This window comes from Myodes glareolus, chromosome 27 (genome assembly GCF_982192425.1).
Source record: "Myodes glareolus chromosome 27, mMyoGla1.1, whole genome shotgun sequence".
NCBI classification, from domain to species: domain Eukaryota; kingdom Metazoa; phylum Chordata; class Mammalia; order Rodentia; family Cricetidae; genus Myodes; species Myodes glareolus.
The window spans coordinates 41,114,385-41,138,885 of NC_142052.1; the positions used below are offsets into that span (position 1 = coordinate 41,114,385).

The window sequence follows — 24,501 nt, forward strand, 5'->3', positions numbered from 1 at the left end:
GGTTGCTCAGTGTTCCAATCCATGTGAGTTGTCTCACACAATTGCTCTGTAATCAGCATCATTTAGCTTCCTAGCCAACAAGTCTGCTCTAGCGGGCTCACAGAGACAGTGTCTGTGCTTTCTGTCAGTTTGGACAAACCACCATTGTTTTCCATTTCACACGAGTGGGTTTAATGAATATGATTGTGATTGCCTTCCTCGATGACGCTATCAATAAAAGGGGAGGATGGTATAAATACGAACGATAGTCTGACGCCGCAAGAAAAAATTAGGGCTGTTTTACTTGCCCACCCTAGAAATGAACAAATGCTTCCAAGCTACTTTTCTAAATAGAATGGGTCCTGAAATTTTTAGAGTGTTATTGTAAAAGTAGAAACTTAAAAATAGCTAAAATATGCTGGAAATGAGGCCGTAATTTGAGTCTTATTTGGATGCTTTAATTGAAAACACTACCGATGTTTAAAATAAGACGATTAAGTGTGGCAGATCGTGAGTGTAAATTAATAGATGTTGACAAAAATGCCATGAATGAAGCCAAAAGGAATAAACATCCAAGGTTTGAAAATTACTTCAAGTCTGAGGTTACGAAAATACTTAATCGAACGACCTGACTTCTGACTAATTGATTTCCATGGAGGTTTTATTTCAGGAGAAACAGAAAGCGGCCTCTGAACACTGTCCCGAAGCAACCTCGCCACTGTGGCAACTTTGCTATTGTAATTTTTTAAGGGACATTTTCTTAATTTAACATTACATGATTGGAAGTTAGATTGCCAAGTAAATATCCAATCTTTAAGGTCTTTTTTTGTATTAGGATGGAATAACTCCTGTATTAAGTGTCGGGAAGAGTGGCGTACCATTGGAAAAATCACTATCAAAGGAGATTTGTCAAAGGCCAGGGCAACTCTCCGAGTCCAGGCATGTGGCAGCATGTGACCACACACATCTGACATCAAGGGGAAATAGCACAGATAAATGTTGCATTCTTCCGTTCTTTAATTCTATAGGAAATGGTCAATACCTCCCATTTTGAACGTGTGAGCTGGGGGATACTTTTCAGATACTATTAGGACCAAGACGAGATCTTAGCGCACAGCTCACATGTGTATTAGTGCTGGGAGGGAATTTAGTGCAGCTGCCAGGACCCCAGGTTTGGCTAAACGCTTAGATCACTCTTTTCAGTAAAGCCTGCAATGCTTCAGGTGCCCCCTAGAATTCTACTAGCTGTAGTCAGTTCTTAAGCTAACCAATGGACACTTCACCACACAACGTAGCTCGACGTGCTATGCTTCCGTGCTTCTTGATGCTGTGGTTAAAGAAGCCCTGGATTTGTTTCCTTGCTGCCCTGCTGCGGTCTCATAGCCCATGAAATGACTTACCGTTTCATCCCTTAATTTAGTTTATGGGACCTCACCTAATTTTCACGTCCCCCTAAGACGTATCTGGACTCGGCTTTCTTTTTGACGGAGCTGTAATTAGTCCTGGGGAGCGGTGGTTTCCAATTAAGCAGGAGATAACAATCGCGACCGAACTTGAGAGCAAATCATTAGGCATGCTTTTATCATGAATTATAAAAATTAAGTATTTTTAAAAACAGTCCTGTTCACTCCTGTTTGTTCTCATTTCACTTTGTATTTATTGACCTCTCTCTCTCTCTCTCTCTCTCTCTCTCTCTCTCTCTCTCTCTCTTTTATTTTTTCTTTTTTGCAGCTTCCAGGATAGGCTTCCTACTGTGCCCATAAATACCACTGTGCTGCCCCACACAGACAACAAAGTAGGACTACCCCTTCTCACACAGTAGCTCGTGTTGAATGCTCACAGTCGTCATTTACTTTCAGATGATGTCGTTTGAAACGAGCGAAGTCACAGCTCTCTTTAAAAGTCGCAGAGGTGACTATTCGGCGGTGTAAGTTGCTTGCTCCCTTCTCCTGGGTGGTATTAGCACAGAAGACATCGGAGCACAGGGGTTTCTTGCTTCTGTCCCTAAGGCTTTCTTTCAAATCAAGACACAACAGTCAGCAACAATCTTAGAGCCTAACATTTAAAATTATGATGACTTATTTTTGCGTGTGTATAAGTCATCTGCTATTTGGCAAAGAATTCATTGTAGGTATAAGGAAAATATCCAAGCAGCAAAAGGGTGCTAAAAATTGTCTCCTTGAATGTTTCAAGGAGAAAAATAATGCAATTTGCTCTTTCGTATGCAACCACTTTGGATAAGATGATGCGGCCTGTCCAGAGACTGGCAGCAGGTCTTTACAGAGTTAAAGTACACGTGTTTCCTCTCAAACAGTTGCAGACAGTCTATTTTATGAACGGTCCCACTGATGCCTATAAAGTACACATGGCATATCCAAGTCTGCAAGGGGCACCTCAGGGAAAACAACAACAACAGCAAAAACAGATGAGCAACAAAATAACCCCAAAAGAGATGAAACTGAATAGGCAAGATTAATAGGTCTTTGACCTTCTAGATCAGTTCTGGCGTTCAAAGTACCAAAACCAGTGTTCCGTAACAAAATAGACTCATGTATGTTATCAATGAGCACATACCTTTCACGTACAAGTGTACAAGGGGACACTGTACAATCTTTGAAGAAAATAGACTTATTCTGTATCTTTTGTAGACTGCTGTTAGTTAGGTCAGTTAATTCATTTGGTATTTGAGAATCAGATAAAAAGTTTTTCTGCGCCCCCCCACATATGTGTGTGTGTGTGCGCGCGCGCGTGCACACAAGCGCGCGCATGTGCAGAGAAGGGGGGGAGAAAGAGCTGTCAATCAAGTGTTTCTGCAACATGCCTATATTCTTAAAATGTTGATGTAGAATGTTCCTGTTGTCTTTCACAAATGATTTCATTTCCCACGCAGCAGAAAGTTTGCTGGATCTCCAATCAAGCAACACGGCTCCCTCAAATCTGAAGGAGATTTTCGAAAGTTACTTTTTTATTCTTCTTCATTTAAGTATTATTTTTTAATTGCGGCATATTAAACATAAAATCTGGTACCATCTTTAAAAATAAATAGGACCTAACTATAAATGGGCCCTGTTGTGTTTTTATCTTTGACAAGCAAGTAATTGCTTCTCAAATTTATCAGTTTGTTTATGCAAAAACCATTTACCAAGCCTAGCTCAAAAGCATCAATTTCATCATTATCATCTTATTAATTTAGCCAAGCTATAACACAGCTGATTATCTCTGAGTAATATCCTCTGCAACACTTCATGTGTGGCAAAACCATCTGTACAGTACCTCTTTAATAAATAAACCCTCGGCTAAATGTCTCTGTTTATTGAGAACTAATGTTTATAGAAAATATAATGGAACTCAATAAATAACTCAGCTTCATCAACCTGCATATGAATCAGGGCGAAGAACGCTGACATCATCACCTTTCAAGTACCCGAGAAAGCAAAATTACCCCAAAGAGCTATCGAGTCAATATTAAGGCATTAAAACTGCAATGAAGGCATATTAATGCTCCAAACTTCATCGTTGGCAGCGGGGTTGGCACAATGGACGTATTTTATAACTCTAGGAAGGCTTACGCTTTTATGGCTGATTCTTTGTTGACTGCGTGGCACTTAATGTAGTTTTCCACTTTAAATAAAAAAAAACCCTCAAGATCTTTAAAAAAAACCACGCGCGCGCACACAAGGAAATTGCTGATTCTCAGCATTCATTTTTAAAATAATGCGAAGTGCTGATTCCAGTTGTTCCAATTTAAGGGGGGGAAAGCCAACTTTTAACTCCCTGTTTCCTGAGCTCACGTTAGCACAGAGACAGAGGCAGAGACGTTTTACCAAAAGTGTCAGTGGTGCTGATTCAACTTGGAGAGAGTGTTCCCCGTGATGTCACCGGTTCCCAGGATAGGAGAGGGATGCACTCAGTTTGCAGAATAAAAACACTCCAGGCCCAGCAAACAAACAAACAAACAAACAAACAAACAAACGCCACAGGAAAGAAAACAATCTGCTTGGGGGTCCTGAAGCTCCCTCCTTTTACATGCATGAGACTAAGCTTACACAAGCGTTTGACACATTCATATTGCTTTTTGACACCGAGCTTTTGAAATTTCTGGCTTAATAACTTGAATTATTGTGTTGCCAAAGTTCAACGAGACCAAGTGACCGACTGTAAATCAATAAGGGATCCCTTCTGCCCACTTCCTTTTCAAGCCTGTCTGCTCGCCAGAGCAGGTTACTGAACAGGTACTTTCAAGCTTTTATTTGTTATTTGAGAATTTCTTGCCGTCTTTTTGGATCATATTTACCGCCCCCTCTTTCCCCCGCACCCCAATCTTCTCCAGACACATTGGTTTCCTCAGGGCTGGCCTGGGCACTCTGACAGCAAGCCTCCTTTTGGACACCTGAATAGGAAGCTGCCATCTACATTTCTCGGTTTCCCCAGGACTTGGGGATGCTTCCTGAGCATCTCATACTGACGAAAACTCCAGAAACTAGTGCACACTGACCTGTTGCTAGGAACTCACTGGCTCATCTGCCCAGCTTTGTTTCTCTTTGCACTTAGGCAGCGTGAGCCCCACCTGAATTACTCGTTCACAGCTGATTGCTTTTACGCTCACGCTTGAAGACACACACACACACACACACACACACACACACATGTCCCCTGGGCCGTGAGGTTTGGTGACTTTGAATGACAGGAGCACAGGGCTACCACTAACACCTGTCAAATGGCTGTCTGCAAGCTTTCTGTTTCCTTGCTGTTGTTTGTTTCTCAAAATGTGTGTCCCAGAGTGTCCCAGGACAAGGAGAGAAGGCGAGGAGACAGGGACGAGGTCCTAGGACCTGAAGACGGTAGTCCCCCCACACCACCAAGATGCTAGATCTACAGATTGCTTTCTTTTTGTTTTTCAGCATGTCAACGTATACAGTAGGTTTCTGTGGCTTGCACAGACGACTCATTCCCCAAACCTAGGAGGATTGGGGTGGGGGGTAATTCGAACAGAATCCATGTACCCCCTAAATTAGGCAAAGGCCTCAAACAAAATGAGTACCACATGAAATGGGCAGAAAGATGGGAAAATGGTGGCAGTAATTGCATTGTGGGGCAAATCAGCTTAGTGCTTGCATATACTGCACCCACACAACCCAGGGAATGCTTTTGTTCAGGGCTTTAAATTGCACGCTAGGGAGCCAAGGGCTCCAAAAGTCTGTTTGGTCGCCAGGGCACGCACTGTGCCTCTGACACGGGTCTGCAAGGAAACCTGTCAGCAGTTTTCAATACTTTGGTTTTGGTGGCTAAAGTCAGCTTTCCCACATGCTTGGTCACAATCAGGCCCAGGTCAGCAGAAAGGGTGTGGGACTGGTTAACTGGGCCCATCTACTGCGAAGGGGCCAGGGTAGAGGGATGCTAGCTAACAGGCTCCTGCTTTCGAGATGCTCACACTGAGAACGCTCCCGAGATTAAGGCCAAGGAAATTTTGCCTTGATCTTCTCCAGTGTCTAGCCTGGACACTGTAGGTCCGATCTATACAGTTGCTTCCATCCCATTTTGAGAAATCAATTTCAGATAGTTCTGATGAGAGGTGACGTCAGGCACGGCCATTTGGAGTGCAGAAATCAGAATACCGATTCCAGTCATCCAGCCTGAGATGGGTAACAGCGAGAAAAATTGTCTCTGTTCTGCCTGAAAGGGAGGGAGTACACACTGCCAATAGAATGTGAGCGCTTTTGACACATGTTGGCCTGACCTGGCTCTTCAACTCACGTAGCATCGATGTTCTTAAAGTAGCAGGAGTTTAGCCTGTATCTGCTAAGGACCAATACTAAGGACCACGGAATACGCGGTAGATTACACTGCAAGGTTATAATGCCAAAGCTGTTGATACAAGGCTAGGCATGGTCTTAGAAAAATCCAGCCGCTGGTGTGTCCGGTGTCTATCTGTGGAGAGTTCTAGATTTGACAAGGGGAGAAAACCATGAAGTAGGTGGTTTTCCTTCAACATATAATGGAAACAAAGCAAACTATTTTCAGTGATTCTCAACCTGTGGATTGTGAGCCCTTTGGGGTTGTCTGACAGCCTTTTCGCAGGGGTCTCCTCAGACCATTAGAAAACATAGCTATTTACATTATGACTCATAGGGTAGCCACATTGTAGTTATGGAGTAGCGAAGAAAATAATTTTGTGGGAAAATAACTTCATGGTTAGGAGGGGTCATCATAACAGGAAGAACTGTATAAAAGAGCCTCAGCATTCGGAAGGAATAAAGATAATGTTACAATAAATGTCAACAGGAAGATGGTAGGTGTAGTTGGTGAGTTAGACACAGTTAACCATCGGCTCATTCACCTCACCAGGAAGCTGTATTTCTCAGGTGCCTTCATTTTACTGGTCACCGGGACACCGCGGCGAGCATCAGGAGAAGCATCTCAGGTTCACGTGTCTAATGGAGATGGGAAGTTTCTAGACACAAAGGCAAAGCTGGGAATGTGATGGGCAGACTCCGAACGGAGATGTCCGGAGCATGTTATCAGATGAAAGCATTAATCCCTACAAATAGTCACAGCACTAGAGGGGTGCCTCTGCGCGGAGCAAACCAAAAGAACAGCATGATGGGGTAGCAGCTAGCAAAGAGTGTCTGGTCATTTTTTTTTTTTTTTTGGCACCGTGGAACTGGAGAAAATGGCCTTGCTGGGTGTTAACTGTTTTCGTCGGTAGCCACACGATAGCGAATTTACATTATCCGTGGCTATTCATTGTTTGGGAAATCTGTTCCTTTTCACCTGGCAGGAAAGAGCTCCCACCAGCTGTGAATTCAAAACTATTCCGTACCTCAGGTGGAATTTTATGAAGCACCTACTCCACGGAACATAGAAGCTTTGGAAACATGGTGGTGACCCACAGTTACACAGGCACGGTCCCTGTATTCTTCCATAACCAGTGATATAAAAGAGGGGGTTCGGGTTTACAACGAGGGAGCCATCTCAACAGTTTGTGCTAGGGAAGACTGCCGAAAATCCTAAAGCGGATACGGGAAAGTTTCAAGAGATTCGTTGAACACTGCGGAAGACAATCAGGGTAGCAAGCGGAAGAGCAAGAAGCAGGGCTTAAAGCTTTGGTGGCCACTGTACTTGGAGATGCCAGTGCGAGTCAGTTGGATTCTGTTCAGTCTTAGACATGGCAGTTACCCCTTCAACATTTCTCCCAAGTCAGCTGGAGCACCTGAATCTGAAGAAGAATGATGTCTTTTACGCCGTTCCCCAGGTCCCTGCGCAATGGCCATGTCAGAGTGACCTCTGCCCTTCTCCAGGGCTCTGCAGTGGGAATCCTAGAACAGGAGAATTGTTTTGCATGGAAACATCTTTGATATCTGCGTCTCCATCAAGGCAGTGTGCACCAGCCTCCAGGGTAAGGTCCATCTTTAGTTGCGGATAAAATTGAAGCCCACGGCCAAGACCAACTCTTCAGTTCTGTCGTCCTAACTTTTCCTTCTGGGGAAACACGCGTGGAAAGGTAGACACTCTCTCCCTCCCATTGTCCTCCAGGGGAGAAAATACAGAAGGAAGGGATGGGAAATCCTGGTGCGCTGAGTAGAAATGGGCTCTCAGTGGTTGGCAGTTGTCTCGAGTTCAGTTCTTGCTAGTCTCATCAGGGAAGCCTTGCTTGGACGCTCCCTGAAGTCTCCGGCTCCCCTGGAGTGCCACTCTTTCCATAGTGGTGCTTGAGTCGAAGCCGTAACCTAAGGGAGGGGCACTGGAGAGATTGAGAATCTAGACCTGCAGAGCCCTGAGCACCCTCTCTTTGGTATGACTCAGACACTATGAAGGAGTGCGGAGAGGCGTGTTGTGTAATCCATCGTTTTTAAAGGTGAACGGCCTCTCATGGACACAAGACTATGCCCTAACAGTCTCACTGTCCTAGGCTGTTCCTTACTATGTTACATCCTCTGCCTCTCACTGCTTGCATGGTGGGAGTTGGGTGGTCACACCAACGTGGATAGTAACTTGGTTACAGGGCTGATCCTCACACAGCACGCTGACCGAAGGAGTCCATGGGAAAGGTCTCTGGGCATCCTCTCAACATGCTCCCTCTGGGGCCTCTCCGTTTCCTAGGGAAGCAAATCTGCTGAGGCTGAAGGTGGATTCTCTTCAGGCAGACTGTCCAGGCACAGGGATCATATCAACATTATCGATTACTAGACAGCGTCAGTCAGGGTAGAACAATTACTTCCACACCTTTCCATTATAGTCATTGACATTAAAAACAGAGAACTTTGACAAGGTCCCCGTGATGCAGAATTCCAACGAAGTCAAGAGTCTAAAACTGTTATTGGTTTTTAATAGCATGGGCATCTTCTTCATCTCTTTAACTTTGTCCTTGGTGTGGAAACACAGATCAAGAGTGAACAGATTCATGGGATAAATCGCATCTACTTTAAAACCACGCTCTTCCTTTTAAAGGATGATTCCCGGGGTAATAGAGCTATGTTAATATAGACGGGTTATATTTTTTAAATTAAAAATAATTTAAATTAAAAATAAATTAAAAAGAGTGGTAAGCATTTATTTGGTCAGACTGTGCTCAAGGTGGCAGAGAAAACACTGAGAGAGTCAGTTAAGCTGCCAATTCACACGGTGTTGGTCACTGCAGTCAGGTGTATACGGTTGAGTTATAGGTACCCACTGCACGCACCAGAATACTGTTTGAAACAGTATAGGACACTCAGAGCATTATTGATAAAACTCTATCTCTTAATTCAGACTTTTATTTTTTAATTAAGTGAATATTTTATAAATATCAATCTGGTTAATGCTAAGGGATGCCTGAAATCAATATTAATATATTCTCGGATGGGTAGTTTTAAAGCATATTAGACCAAATATCCTCTTTGGATAATATATTTTATGATGCCTAGTTTGGTAACATTGAGCAGAACCCGTCGATTAAGTATTGATATTCATATACATAGCCATATAAAAGGAAAAGCACGTTAGGAAATACAGCGTGTATGATCTGGAAAGGGTCTGGAATCTCTCTTTTAGTAGAGGAGTACCCTCATTAAGCAATCCAAAGTGCCCACTGGGAAGCGTGCCAGACCTTGAGAAAAACATCGCAGGACCCGCAGGGCTTCAGGGCTCGCTTCACACACATACCTAAACATTACAGGGCCTGAAGTCGGTGCTGCGAAACAGTTAGACAGTGGGTCTTGAAATACCCAAGGAAACATCTTACACAGAGGTTATTCCTGGTGTTAGTGTGGTAGAGCAAGGTGTTGGTCGCCATGCTTTGGGAGCATGGATGAGTGGACCTTTGCTTCCGGAGCACGGGTGAAGGAGCCATGGTTCCCATACTTCAGAAGCACGGGTGAAGGTGCCTTGTTTGGGGCAAGAACTAGACCACGTACCTGCCCTGCTCCGCTGTGAGCTGCCAGGGCTGCTCAGCGCAGGGCCAAGGGACCAGCTCGCCTTTGCATTTGCTGTCTATTCAGCGAACCCGTATGGGGGGGGATGCAAGCCCAGGTGCAGAGGACAAAGAAGCTGTGGCCTCTGAAAGCCCTGGTGAGATGCTCCCATCCCACTCCCCGGTGCCCAGAGTCCTGGAAAACTGTCTCCTCTAGCCTTCCCCAAGGCGACTAGCGAGATCGTGAACGAATCTCAAGCAAGTTTCAGAGTTAAAAATCTCAAGTTAGTGCCTTATGAACTTCCCTTTGGGAAGTTGCAGCTCAGGATGGGTGAAGGATGTCCTGGATCCCTGTTGGGAAAAGGAACTGTGGCAACTCCTTGGTGAAGTTTCAGAATGGAAAATTGTTGATAGTTTACCTGTAAAAACAGTTCATGGAAAAGGTGAAAACATGTACTAAAGATTTCATTTCTAAGACGCGATGTTTGTAAGATCCATATCCCAGCAAACCGATGTTAATGGGTCCGGGCGCTGTGCTGGCTTTCTTCTTAGCATCACGAGTTGGGGTGTTTTGAAGATGAAGATGGACCAGAGAGCACAAAGTTGTTCTACCACGTGATCTCGGTGCTTTGGGGAGAGAGGAGCCGTTAAGTACAAAATAAGTTTTACTTTGGGTCGGTCTCTTTGTTTATCGCCCCTCGATATTTTTCTAAAGCCCATTTTGGCTTAAAGAGGCCTAATTACAATCAAACAAATCATACCACCCTCAGGTATGTTAAAAGCTGTCCCTTCACATCATTTTATACTAAAACTGCCCCATACTTTGTTATAGATTAGCTTCCAATTTCTTTTTTAAAAGCCCTTAGGATAATCAACTAAAAATGCCCCCCTTTGACTTTTATGGGGTTAATATTGCATTGTTATATTGTGCCTGACGGTCTGAGCCACAACTAAAATCCCAGTTCCTGGTGGTACCTGTCTCTTCAGTGGTGAACCTTTGACAAGGTTTTGAATAGGCCGTGCTCTCTGTCTTCTGCCCTGGGGCATTCTCATCTCTGATGTAGGTGCTTGGCTCTGTCCACAGAACCCACCTTTTAGCGATACTAATGGATGGAAACCAAATAAAAGGAGTTTCAGGTTTCACTAACATACAACGCAAATAAGAAGGAGACGGGATAGTTGTTCTGGGAATTGAGGATCTTCCGCTGTGAATGAGTCCATTACTTCTTTCTTATGGGCAAGAGGGATCCACCTGTGTAATTCCTGACCACCCCCACCCCAACCCTCTTGGTCTAAGCAGTAACTTGGAATCACAGACCATCAGCATCACGAAAGCCATTGTGCAACTAATTGCAAAGCCAGGAATCCTGGGGGGGGGGGATTGATAGCTGAATTAACAGCTCTGCTTGATGCTAAATAGCGGGCTTTATTATTTTTCATAAATGATTTTATTTCTCTTTAAAATGATTTTTAACACAATGAAGGCTCAGGCTGAAAAACAATCAACAAAAGCCAACCAAAGAAACACCCTTTACCGTGTCTTAAGAGTAGTTTACTTCTCTAAAAATCACTAATTCTCTTCACACGGTGAAAGCAAGGGGAAGGATGGAAAGAGCAAATAGCCACTTTATGGCTTTAATCTCGTGCATGATAAGAGGTTTGCCCTCTTATTCTTCAGTAATCCTACAGATTTATATAGATAACTCGAAACAGAGAACTTCAGTGGGGTACTCGGTGGCAGAAAGGTTTCAGAAGCTAACGCGGCAGGGAGCAAATCTTTTCTTAGAAACGGTACACCGTGGGCATGGAGCCAGTTGGGTAGAGATCAGCTCTAACCCATTCTGATTTTCAGATCTCCTCGTTTTTCTTTTATATATGACAACGGAAAAGACTACAGAACGCCACTGTCTTTAATTCCCACCACAGGACCCTTTTGCGAGGAGACCCCTGGTTGCTGCCGTCAGGAAAGAACAGTTTGAAAGGCCTTCTTCCCTCTCCTACGTGTTTGCAGGGTGTGAACGACACTGTGCAAAACCGTCCAGATCGTCGATTCAAATTGAGAATTGACTTGAAATGTCACCTGGTGTGACATTCCACAGTCTGTTCCTGGCAGACGCGAGGTACAGCGCCTCACATGCCGCCACAAGAAAAGGCCAGGACCCCGGCTGTCGCACAGGGGACCTTGTGAAAGCGACTGAGCCAGGCCAAGCTGCCGAAAGGGAGCTGTGTACTGACTATGCCTGCTGAGAGCCTTCACATGCTGGCCAGATGCATGAGGGAGGCAGGGAGGGCCTGCTGCCTTGTGCAGGGAATGTTTGGCCCCAGAGTCCCATCTAGAGCATCCTGAACCATCACCAGGCTGCTTCATTCTGAATTCCCCGGGCCCAGACAAAACTCGCTTTAAATCCAACGGGTGTTTCTCATTTTAGAAAGCTGCCCAACGTACCCGCCGCCATTGTTCTTTTCTTAGATAAAAACATTCCCCACAGCCCCTTCCACACAAAAGGAAACCAAACACGTTCAGAACACATGTAAGCCATTTCTCCATGGGAAAGGCCATTTGTGGTTAGCACCGAAAGTATTTACGGTTTCACTGTTAATCGTGGTTTCTTTGTATTAGCCAAAAAAGGTAGCATTTTTCATGGTAGGAGAGTAGGAAAAAAACTGCCCCTTTTTGGAAAATGTCGGCGTTTTCTGGGGTGCAAGGCAATGACTGAACTTAAGACATCTTCCAAACACCAAAGAAACACACGCAAGCCCAGACTGCTTTCAATTTGATTAGAAGTTCACTTAAAATTGTCTTAATTGTACATAGATACATTTCCCAGGTTAAGACTGTATATATAATATTTAAGGCTTAGGCATGTTTTTCAGGTTATACTTATTGTTCAGGCGTCTCAAAATTTCCTTCTGAGTCAATACCGTGTTTAATAATTTGCTAATTAAGATAGTTTGCAAATGTTAATTTATTTGCCCAAGTCACTGGGCTGTTTTGCTGTTTGTTTTGCCATTTTTTTCCCCTGTCCTTTCTCCGTGTTGTTTTTAAAAACTCAAACTCAGAATAGTTATGGTGCTGAAAATTTTTCATATTTCCAAAAGCGTCATTTTAAAGTACATTTGGGCCACATTTTGTAAGGGAACTGAGTGAATCCCATGCTCATTAACTTTGAGCACACCCTTGTAGGGCTTATACAGTAATTTTATTATTTTTTTTTGTAGGTTCTGACCATGTTGGGGCACCTCACACGCCCGGGGCAACAGTGTGGGCAGAGGAGTCAGGTGTGATGAGGCCAAACAGCAGATCGCTGAGGGAGACCAACATATTAGAAAGCGCTCCATCAGTGCACGGACTTTCGTCACCTACTGAAAACGTATTTGTCAGGATACTGTCAAGCAATTTAAATAGTGGAACATGTATTTATCTATGTTATAAAATTCCACAAGAAACACAAATTACCGAGCCATGACCTCAACCTCTTCTTTCTGAGCAGGGAAAGCACTGTTTATTCAAGGTTCGTGAGTGTGATCTGTCAACTTAATCACATACATTTATGTGTATCTTAGGAATATATCTGAAATTGGCTCTAAATGAACATTTTATGATGCTAAATGAAGTTTCCCAAAGATCTGTATTTATTCGAAGATCGTATAAAGAAGGCTGTTAATTTAGGTAAATATATTGTGTCCATTCTAAGCATTTATGTAATTCTGGGTTTAATTGAATGGTTACAAAATCGAACACATTCATTTCTGAAACTGTACTATTATTAGTATTCAAAAATCTCTCCAGTAAAACATTTTAGAGGCTTTTGGGTGAACATTTTGCCCTTCCTTTCCTTTTTCAAATTGCAGTGGAATTCATCAGAACATATGGATCCAAAAAATTTAGGTTAAGCGAAATGCTTTAAGATTTTCTGCCTCTAATTTATTGTAATATATTTTATACACTGTATAATATTGAGTATCGGTACCGTAATATATTTTACATAATTATGGATACATTCATGTACTCTATTAAGATTTACTGATACCCACATAGCATGTTTTCATGCCTTTCCGGGACTGATATTTTTATAATCATTAATATTTTAAGTCATAACATTCATAGGTGGAAGCCTCCCCCCCCCCCCCGACGTTTCTAACAGATAAAGAACTAAATAAAACCTCAACCCTGAGCTCCCCTCTCTTCATTTTAAGGAACACGTCTGCATTTTCTCTTAATGTTGCAAACATCACATGCAAATCATTTCTGATATTGGATACAGGTGATATTGGCTTTTTTCCTTTTTTTTCTATCATTCTCATGCGTGTTCTGACATTGACAGTGATTTCAACCTAAGGATGAGCGCAGTTTTTACTAATGTCTTTTTTTCTAATGGTCGGGGATTGGTTAATACCGACAATTTTTTGAATAAAGGAAAACGCGTGCACAAATCTTTCATTTCTTCTTGTTCACCAAAGGATGAAAAGCGAGAGTTCATGTTATTTGCCCGTTTCCTAGACCCTTCCTAGGCAGAGGTTTCTAACCTTCCTTAATGGAGCCTCCCTGAGACTCCCAAAAAGCCGCGCCTGCTCTTAGCCAGCCCTCCGCTTGCGTTCTGAAAGTCAGCCTGTAGGGGGCACTCCTGAGCCGCCACAAAGCTGCTCCCGAGGGCTCTGTGCTGGTCTGAGATGTATTTAATATTCATTATGCTATCAAGACATTTAGTTTAAAAAGAACCCATAGTTCATCTTTAAAGCACGTGCAGCCACAATTGAGTAAGAAACAGTCTCAGGTAGTGAGGCAGGCGTTCAACTCTCGAGGAGGTTAATAAAAACTTGCAAATCTCCAGTCTTGGGCGGCTCTGTGCATCCTTCTTAGGACACCCTCCCTCCTATGGTTCTTCTTGGAGCTCAGGGTGCGTTGTGTAATACCCGGGGTTTTATTATCATACCTCCAGCCTTGCTGTCGCTGCCTCACTTCTGGGAAGAACCGCAGATTGTACATGCAATTATGTGTGCTGCAGAAAACTTAAAAACGGCCGATCTTCGGTGGGAGTGAAGTATTGAAGTTAAGACTGTCCCGGGCCCTCTCCACTCCCTCCCACGCCATTCTCTTTCCTTCCCCCTCCCATCTCAAATCTACTTGGAGGGGGGCAGTTCTTAGGGTCCCTTCATAGGAAAGGTTACGACCCTTCGCCCTCCTGATGTTTCCATCAGCATCCGGGGCAGTCACTGGTAGCTTTTTAATGACAGCTCAAGGCTACCCCCTAGAGAGACAGCAGCATAAACTCACTAGACATTTCGGGGTAACTATACATTCAGAGTTCTGCTTGCCTCCCAGGCAGTGTTACGGTCTGGTCTCCTTGGTGGTGGACCACATCATCCTTGTCCTATCCAAAAGCAACTTTGTCCCTAGGTTCTGGAGCCCTAGGGATAAATCCCTCTGTCTTCTGGATTTTCTTGACTTCAAACTTCTGTCTCCTGTCATAATTTCTCTCCCCCTTTCCTACCCGTGTTTTCTACCTCCCATCTCCCTGTGTTTGGTTCATTTTAGAACAGCGTTCCTTCACAGGTTGTATCTGAATGATGCCTCCAACTCTTCACCTCTCTCTCTCTCTCTCTCTCTCTCTCTCTCTCTCTCTCCTTTTACATGCTCCAGGATTGTCTTTTGAGATAGTCAATGATCTCCGTGCTTTGAAAGCTCTGTGTAGTCCTTAGTCCTTAGCCGGAAGGTCAGAAGTAGTACTTCCTTCCTTACAGGACAGTGCTCCTTCAAATGATGCTAAAGATGGCTCCTAAGAGCTAGGCCCTTGTCCTTTTAAAGGCCAAGACTAGTAACACGACTTTGGGGGAGCCGGTTTGTATCAGAAAGCAGACTGTTAAACACAGAAGAAACGGCACACTTCAAACCCAGGGAGAACAGCCAAGGGGGACTTCAAGAGGCAGCTCGGCATGAAAACCTGGTACTCTTAAAGAGTCGCCAGCAGGACCGTGGCTTTGTGATGAAGTGAAGAGCCATTGCCAGGTTCTGAAGAGACAGTGAGCTAACACCTAACCTCAGCTGCAACAGGGAGAGGCAGGGGTAGGAAGCCAGGCACGGTGGTACTCATGAATAATTAAGGAAGCCTGAAGAACACAGAGATCCCTTACCACAAAAAGTAAGAAAGTAAGTTTGTAAGCAGATAAATAAACACTAGCTAAGTTTTAGGGGTCACTGTGAGGAATCAGCTCATTTGTTTCAGAAGGTTGGAAGGGAGTGCACATGAAGCAACTTAATAGCCCCCGAGCAGTAATATCTCATAAAGAAATGAGTAAGCGTGCCTGGAGCTGGGTGAAGTGGGCCTGGCTGGAAATGCAGACTTGGGATTAGTCAGAGGTTAGATGGCCTTTAAATCCCAATAAAAGGCAAGGTACACCTAGGCAGTAAATATAGAGATAGGTGATACAGAATCTGATCTCCACGAGACTCGCAGCGATGACACAAGACTAGTCCAGGGACAGGGACGGCGTCTCAGGGCAGGTCTGCAAGCCGTTCACCAACCCCCTCGTTTATACCCCTCCCCGCTGCGGTATGTCTTGTCGTCAACACAGCTGTAGGGAAATATTAGCTCTTCCCTTTTCAGAATATGCTGGTGATCCTGGTCTTAGTATGAAAGACCAGCCAGAGAGAGAGAGAGAGAGAGAGAGAGAGAGAGAGAGAGAGAGAGAGAGAGAGAGAGAGATTTCAAGGTATATTGTATGGAGAATTGGGAGGGTGAAATTCCATCTGGAGTCACTGTTGGATGTTGTTTGAGGGTGTCTCCATCTTTCAGAAAATGTCAAACTTCCTAAGTTGAATGAGCTTTCTTGAGCAGGAACACTTGTATGTTTATAGGCTGTCTCTGCCAAGACTTCTCCTTATGAAGACTTTTGGGTTACTTGACAGGAGTTGCTCCTTCTCCTTTCTGCCCCAACCCCAGAACCCCAATAATATCAAGCTTATTGTGACTGAATGAAATTTTAAATATTAAGCCTGGAAGAAGTAGCCCATTCAATAATTCTATGTAGCCCCACAACTCCCCCTAAAAACACCTTGGAAAAGTCATGAGAAAAGGACCTAACGTGTGTTTGGGGCAAAGACTGGGCAGTGTCGTTTATGTATTAACAACTTTAATACTTATTTCAATCCGTGTTCTGAAGACAGACAGTCTAATTTTATACCCACAATCATAGCTGGGAGACTTTTTGTTGTTGTTATTTTGTTTTGTTTTTTTTGTTTTGTTTTTTCAAGACAGGGTTTCTCTGTAGCTTTGGAGCCTGTCCTGGAGCTAGCTCTTATAGACCAGGCTGGCTCGAACTCACAGAGATCCTCCTGCCTCTGCCTCCCGAGTGCTGGGATTAAAGGCGTGTGCCACCACCCCCCTGGCTAACTTACAGGTTTCTTAAACATGCATTCATTTCGGCATATTGTGCTGTCTTCTCTACTGTATGCTGTGCTCCGGGGCCGTAAACTCTGAAATGCTTTTCAGATTGTAGGCAGCTGTGGAAGCCCTGAGCGACTGAAGTCAGGAGAAAGGAACTTTCTATTGTGGTCAGATCCAGGACTGCAAGCCTGCAGTCCCCTGGTAAAGGCAAAGCTTTCCCCAGGCGAACTCAGAGGGATGGCGAAGACTTCCGCTGGGATCCAACATGGAGGGTGATAGCATGTGCAGAACATGTCTTCTGTACCATTCTGCATCCCAAATATGATGATCTGAAGACAGCAAACCTGCCTCCCTGATTCAGCAGTAGACGGTAAGTCCCGCCTCCACGTGCAGGTGCGCAATGGCCCCTCCTCCATTCTACAGTCTATGATAAACAAACCAAGCTTTCAGGGGGCCATGGCTTCTTTCTCAGAGAGTCCGGTACTTGTTCCTAGAGCTTCTGTCTGTGCTTACCTTTTCTTTATCCCCTCCCTACCACCATTAGATCAATGCCTAAACTGTGCAAGAATTCAACACGGAGCAGTTTTGGGTGAAGCGGTGTGAGAAAAACTGTTGTCCACTGAGCTGTTTTTTTTTTTCTGATCCCCTCTGAACACCTTTCTAATTGTCATGCTCGCTTTCCAGTGATTTGCCCTGGCCATGATTTAACAGAGGAGGCAGCTGAAGCTCACGGGAGGAGAGTCCTTTTCCTCGTGTGGATGCCAGGGCTGCTCCCAAGGGGAGCATGTAGTATTGTATTGTGTATTCATTGCTTCCTTTGATCCAGATGCCTGCTCCAAAGCTGTCCCATCAGAAAGGCCCCCTCTTACCAAGGTGTCCATGCAGCTCTACCTCCTAAGACATACTGTGGCCTGCTTAATTTAGTACTGCTACACATCATTCATTGTTTTCATTTCCTAGCTAGAAGGCACGCTCCGTGAAAGCGGAGACGTGGCCGAGTCTCCTTCTCCGCTGTATCTGAAAGTCCAGGCAATGCAATAGTAGATGCACGATAAATATCAGGAAGGTGACCGTGGGAACGTGCGTCGCTGAAGGGCCTGGCGAGTCTGATGCAAGCGGATGAATCGAGGGGATAGGGCGTTCTTGGAATTAAAATGGAGAGCTGGGAGTACGGGACAGAAGGACTGGTCCAATAGAAAAGACAGCAGAGACCCCGAGAACACAGAGGTGAGATTGTTTCCGTGAAAGGGGTATCTAGAAGAGTGTCTGGGGTCGGGGAGGGAGAGAGGAACACATTTCTCAGCATCAAAAGGAAACGGGAAGTATTCAGAATGTGGGCTACGTCATGGAGAGTAAAGACGGCTCTGAGCATGCTCCGGAAGGCTTCACTGTAGAGCTAAGGTTTGTACGGTGCTAAAGAATCGGAGCGTTTTTATACTATTTCATACCTAGAACACAGAGCATCTAATTCTTCAGAAGTGGCAGAAAAGAAAGTGTTTGGGTCCAGGAACAGTGAGGTTTACTATTTGCTCCTTAGTTTGGGATTTGGGGGGACTGTTTTGTCCATGACTTCCTGTGTATCTGGGGATGGGGCCTTTGAGAGGCTGGGTCTTCTCAGTCCTCTCTCTTATAATCTCAGTTTTTTCTCTGTTCTCCTCCCAGAGTAGCAACATCCTCACTCTTGGTAATAAGAGTGACAATGGCGAGAACAGAAGTGTTTACTGAGCACTTACTGCCTGCTAGACACAATTCTTACATGTCCCACCATCCGACAACTTTCCAACAGAGAAGATTCTCATTTTCCAGAGGAAGCGAGATGCCGTAGCTGTCTCGTTCCAGGTCACATGGCTAATGAAACGTCCCAGCAAGATGATGAACCAACTGTCAGCGCCCAGGCCCGAACCACCTCTTCCTCTCTAACAGCATTCAACTCACACCGGGCTTGCAGCTTGTTGGAAATTCCGCTGCCCGCCCTGATTTTCTGCATCCTGACCCCCCATAGCCAGTTGTTCGCACTGCTTAGCCCCTTGTTAAAAGCATGGGTGGGCTCCCTTGGCTTGGGCCTCTAGGCTTCATCCCCAGCTGATCTCTCAAGGACTAAGCGGCCATTACCACCTGATTGTTCAGCACTGGAGAGTAAGTCCTTCAAAGGTGGCTTCTGGGATGTTTTCAGTTTAGCCGTTAGTACTGGGAGGGAAGCTCCCGGGGTCAGGGTCTCTGTCATAGCGGCAGGTAGAATGGAGCTCGGTGCGCTGTTTCTCAGAGCCTGGAAAAATCTTAGATGCTCTGGATGACTGGAGGAGGCGGAAGAAATATAGAGACGGGTAATTTTGGAAAAGGGGAAATAATGCAATCAGAATTCTTTAAGTAAAATGGGAAAAAGTCATTCAAGGTCCTGGGATGCAGTTTAGACAACAGTGGACTGTGAAGCTCTAAAGGAGCAAATGTTAAGGAGAAAACATTTAATAGCTCAATTATAAGTATCCACCTATTTAATAACATTAACTATACAGAAGAATTGAGGACAGGAATGGAGACCACAAATAGATCAGGAGTGTCATTGCAGGCATGCCAGAGGCAATTAATAATTACAGAATGAAAAAATGTTTATATTATTAGAAATAAAATTAATATTGTTATCATTACATATAAGTGGATACTGTACCATATACATTATCAGATTTTTTTTTTCTGGTCTAATATTAAGCAGGATACCTTTCAATTTCTTGTGCTGGGTGTTAAAAGTGTGACTACTGACAAGCATACAGTTTGTTTTTTTTGGAGGGGGAAAGATGAGACAATGACCTCACCTTTTGTAGATCATGACTGGTGGGTCATCTAGTCTTACGCCTTTGCATATGTAAATCGTGTGGAGGCTGTGGACTGTGTTGGTCCTTGCCCATCACCAAGTAGATTCCACTCCCATGAGTCCTCTCTGCGTTGGGGGAACAGTTTACACATGCCAAGGACGGCTGTGAAATCGTCACCCTCTGAAGGCATGCACCAGCGATTCTGAAGCCAAGTGACCTCCGCCTAGGACTTACCGCCACTAATTTCCAGACCTCTGTACGTCATACAGGCCCAACATACAGCATCAAATCCATAAACGATGTGGTTTGGAAACATTGAGGAGAAATCCCCAGGTGAGAAGCATTTGGGGGTTCTACGCCTTTCCGATTCATTCAGGAAAACAGTTGGTTTTATTTTTTCTGTTTCTGATATTGCATCTCTGCCTTGGCGGGCCATCTCCCATTGTCAGCATATACCACCCTTTGCCTGCCACCTGCCAATAGGTGAAAGAATGAGACGTGCTAGTGTTTTTGAGGCACCACTGGGCAGAGACTGAGAGAGAGAACTCTTTAGGGGGCAAGAAAATGTTTCCTGTCGACCACCTTGCCACTTTCCCCAAGAGGAAAGTCAGTGAACGAGACTGTCGCTCAGGTTGGTGGGTGCCTCTGGGAAGCTAATCTGCCACAAACTCCCCTGGGGGGCACAGCAACAAATCCGTGAGGGGATTCCAAGCTGGTAGCTCTGACATTTTGGAGGTCAGAGAACTGCCACGTATAAATAGAACACGGTTTAGAAAGAAACTCCTCATTCATCCCAGACAGGAGGGACACTGTCTGAAAGAGCCGGTGTCTTTCAGTGATGTCCAGACTGGGGGACTAAGATCGGTTTGCTATGGTTAAAATCAGTACTTCAAGATCTGTGTGTTTAAAACCAGGAAAGTGGCCGGTGGCTGGAATCCTCAGCTCTCTTGGTTACTGTTTCGGAAATATCAGGGCATCGGCTTGTCTCTTGGGGCTGTGTCCAGCACTCTAATTTGGTTGAAGGGGTTAGTCAGGTCCTCGGAGTGAGCCGAGTGTTCTAAATTAGTTGTATTTTGATTTGTACTTGGATTTGTGGAAAAACTAAAACTAAAAAAAAAAAAATCACCATCTAAGAGAGGCGCTTCCAGGTTCTACTTACCTCTCCTGAAATTGTACTTTGGTTGTTACGTTGGGCACACAAAAGTAGAAAAAAAATCACTCTGAAAATGTGCAGGCCATGCAAGCAATGCCTGTCTGAGTCTGTATTCTCTTAGACTGATTGCCCTCAGTTTATTCTGGGAAGGGCAATGGGGCTTCCCTGTACCATTCAGTGATGTGGATGCTAGGATAACTCCTCTCTGACGTGAAATGTGTGGGTATCTGGAATACTATATAGATCATTTTTTTTATTACCAGATATCTGAAAAAGGATGAGTAATAAAAGAAGAGAGACAGAACCACAGATTCAATCTGCACCCTCTGTCACCTAACGCTGAGAACCGTGAATCAGAGAGAATCATGAGATAAGGGGGCGTCCGGATCCAGGAAAGAGCAAGAAGCGAGAATCAAGATGGCAGTGAACGCACCTGGAAATGGGGACGGTGCTTATCAAAGAAACCAACAGAAATCTACGTGGTTTCCGAGCTAGAATCCGTGGGGCTTTGCTTTCCACACCATCCTTCTGGCCGGTGGCTGAGGCGCAGGAGACGGAGACCCAGCTTTGCTCTGCTATCTGAGAGTCCCGAGTGCGGGGCTCTGGCACGCCCTGGAGGTTTGGTCTTGGTAAAGGACGACTGTGCTCTGTATGAATCCTTGCTCTTTCTGGAAATTGCATCAGCATTCCCTCGCCCGTGTTATTCGGAAATACGCACCACAAATTTAATTTGGTTAATTCGCAAGTCTATTGTTTTCTTCTTACCTGTTCAATTTAATACCATTCATATTTGCCAACAAGTGATCCGCCAGTCGGCCAGACATCTCAAGGCAGAATGTGACTCATCAGTGGCTAAATGGCTTTTCTTGACATCGAATAAATTTCCAATTTCCTATTTAGCAATGATGAATGTACATAACCAGCCCTAATAGGAAAATAAGGTCTTTCTACACTTTATCTAACTCGGGTCTTCACATAATTCTGCCCCACTGCAGAATATTTTCTGGGTCAGTCTGGCATGTTTGAGATGCATATACATTTACATAATATGGTACGAACATATACAGATTTACAGGCAAAAGACTCCTGGAGATGAATAATGAACTGTTTATTAACTCATTAAATATTAATTTCTTCCTATGTCAAGGGGTAATTACTCTTCAGCCATATTTGAAAAGACAGACGTTTTGAGAGTTCGCATAACTTTTCATAGAAGTCACCTCATGGGGCTGCTTTCATTCCTTCATTTTCTGTTGTTCTGCAAACTCCACGTGGGGATCCAGAACCAAAGGATTAAGTTCACTGACATAGGAAATCTATTATACCTGCTGTCTATCCTTTCTGATACATGAGGTTGACGAAATGGAAGCCATCTTGAAAGTACATGGATGAATACATACTAGGACTGGGTTCCTGAGAATATGGAAAGTTTTACATTCTTCCTTGGTAAAACGACATCAAAGATAATTTTTGTGGCTGAAGGAGACAAAAATATCCCTTGGGAAAACAAAGGAAATTAGCAAAAATTAGTCCTAACACAAACACCACAGGAAAAAAAAATGGTATAACTGTACGCCCATAAGTATATGTTAATAAATTTAGTAACGAAAAATACAGTGCTTCACAATATGACTCATTAAAACGCATCTAAGTGCATGGCAGCAGAAGGAGAGAGAATGTGCAGTGGTTACAGTAAATACCCAGGGTAGCCTCTCCTTTAGATAAAGTATTAGGGAAGAAAATTGCATGCTTGATGTCTGGTGGTTTCGAGAAATGGTGTTTTTGTTTATGGACTGAGCAAATGCCAGTGGTTTCAAAATAAGAATAACAGTCATACATTTTCGCGAAGTCGTTTTTAAAATAGATGGGGGGGCGGTGGACAGTCTTGGACTATTGTGGCGCCCGAACCGGTATTTGTGAAATTCGTCAAGGATCAGGGGCATTGTATTTTTCTTGAGTATCTCTGCAACTGATTTTAGGACCCTCTCCCCCGTGGGCATGTTTATGGGGAGATAAAACAGTCCTGGAACATCTAGCCTCATGGGTAACTGAGGGAAGAGCCAAGATTTTCTCAGATGCAGATGGAGGTTCAGGCCAATAGCATCCATGAAGCTAGAATGTTGTGAAGTCCTCTGGGTCTGTTTCTCCTTTTGAACTCTTACTTCACTGAATGCTATTCTAGTGGTGTTTATAGGTTGCATCTTAACTTCATATATATAGCTTCCTAACTCATCCTGAGTGTGCCTAAATCGGGCCTTCTGAGTATTTGGGAATCCGTGCATTTTTATTATCTCGAGCATCAAGATGAGGTAGCTGGGGTCTCCGAAAATGGCAAGTCCCAACGATCATTTCCCAAAGCTCCCTGATTTCCAACCCAATGTATTTATGGCCAAATGCTGCCTTATAGAAAAATGTGAGAAATGTAAATGGGTAAGAACGATTTAAGGCCACCATCAGTTCTCTTGTGGAGTTTTAGAATACTATATATGTATAGAAAATATATGTATAGATGTTTGTGTGTGTGTGTGTGTGTGTGTGCATGTTGCATGTGTGTGTGTGTGCTATATGATATTTTATGCATTGTTGAACTGGGTATTTCTCGGGAAGTCACTGACTAAATGTTTAATTCATTTCTTCAAGAATTTACTTAATATAACGGTTGCCATTTGATGATCTTTAAAGGTTAAAATGTAACATATACTTCTCATCATTGGCAGGCCCTTCCAAGTGTGTGTGGTTCATGAAATTTCCTTATCTGCCTGTAAACACAGTTTAGGAACCATTATGTTGCGTCCCTTCCTGCTTTGTCACAAACGCAACACTTTTAACACTTTTGCTTCTCATTGTTCAATTGCCTTAGCTTCTCCATGTGCTTCTTGGGTTGCTTAGTTTCAGGCGAGCACCCTTTAATTCCTCTGAAATCTTCGTATGCTCTCCTGGCTTGTCTGTGGTAAGACAAATAGCTAGCTCAAGCCAAGCCAGCATGCTTGGATACTTGTGTAATTCAGTGTATTCTCTCAGGCCACCAGAATGATTGTCCTAAAATATAAATTTTGTCAGAATCTTCTCTTGGTTCAAGTGTTCCCAAAGTTCTTAGGATGATGTGTGAGATGCTTCTTGTAGGAGATTCCACTAAACTTCACAACCTGGCTTGTGGTTGTGGGCTCACCACTAGGGGTCTGAGGGAATAGCTTTGAGGGCTCTGAGGTATCACAGCCTTTGAAGGTGCACTTCTTGTGATGTGGAGTTCTGAGGTAGCTGCAGCTGCTTGCTAGTCTCTGTCTAGCTATTCCTCCCTCCTCTGGGTGAGGTGTTCTCTGTGAGAAACCAGCTTGGGCACTGATATGCTGGAGGGCTTGGACTTACCTCATCGATTCACAGGATTCTCTCCTTCCACATTTGCTGAGTCTCAGTGAGCTCAAGTACCAACATGAAAGTTCCCAGAGGCTGTCCTTCTCACTCCCTCCTGCCTGACCCTCAGTATTCCCACAGAAGAGATCTGTTCACCTACCAGATACTTTGTCCATGCGTTAATTCTCTCTCAGGGATGCTGGGCTTTCTGCGCTTTCCCTTCAGGAAACTAGGTGTGTTAAGCATCAGTTATAAGCGCGGTTCAAGTCTTGTCTTTGTAGAAACCCCTCCACCGCCATGTCGTGGGTGCAAGGCAGGGTGTGTGCAGAGAGGCTATGCCAACCACACCTCAACAGAACTCCTTCCTTACCACGCAGTGATCGTATTAAAACCGTCCAATGTCATTCTCTCTCACCATATTAATGAACATGGGAA

At 44.2% G+C, this 24,501-nt stretch overlaps 1 long non-coding RNA gene across 1 annotated transcript; it reads left to right on the forward strand.

The window, feature by feature from the left end:
- The first annotated feature begins 15,801 nt into the window (after positions 1 to 15,801).
- LOC146889401 (uncharacterized) lies at positions 15,802 to 22,311 on the forward strand. Its single transcript, XR_015000090.2, has 4 exons — positions 15,802 to 15,918; positions 16,858 to 17,122; positions 17,713 to 19,895; positions 20,979 to 22,311. It is a non-coding gene; the product is annotated as an uncharacterized LOC146889401 (long non-coding RNA).
- The last annotated feature ends 2,190 nt before the right edge of the window (positions 22,312 to 24,501 follow it).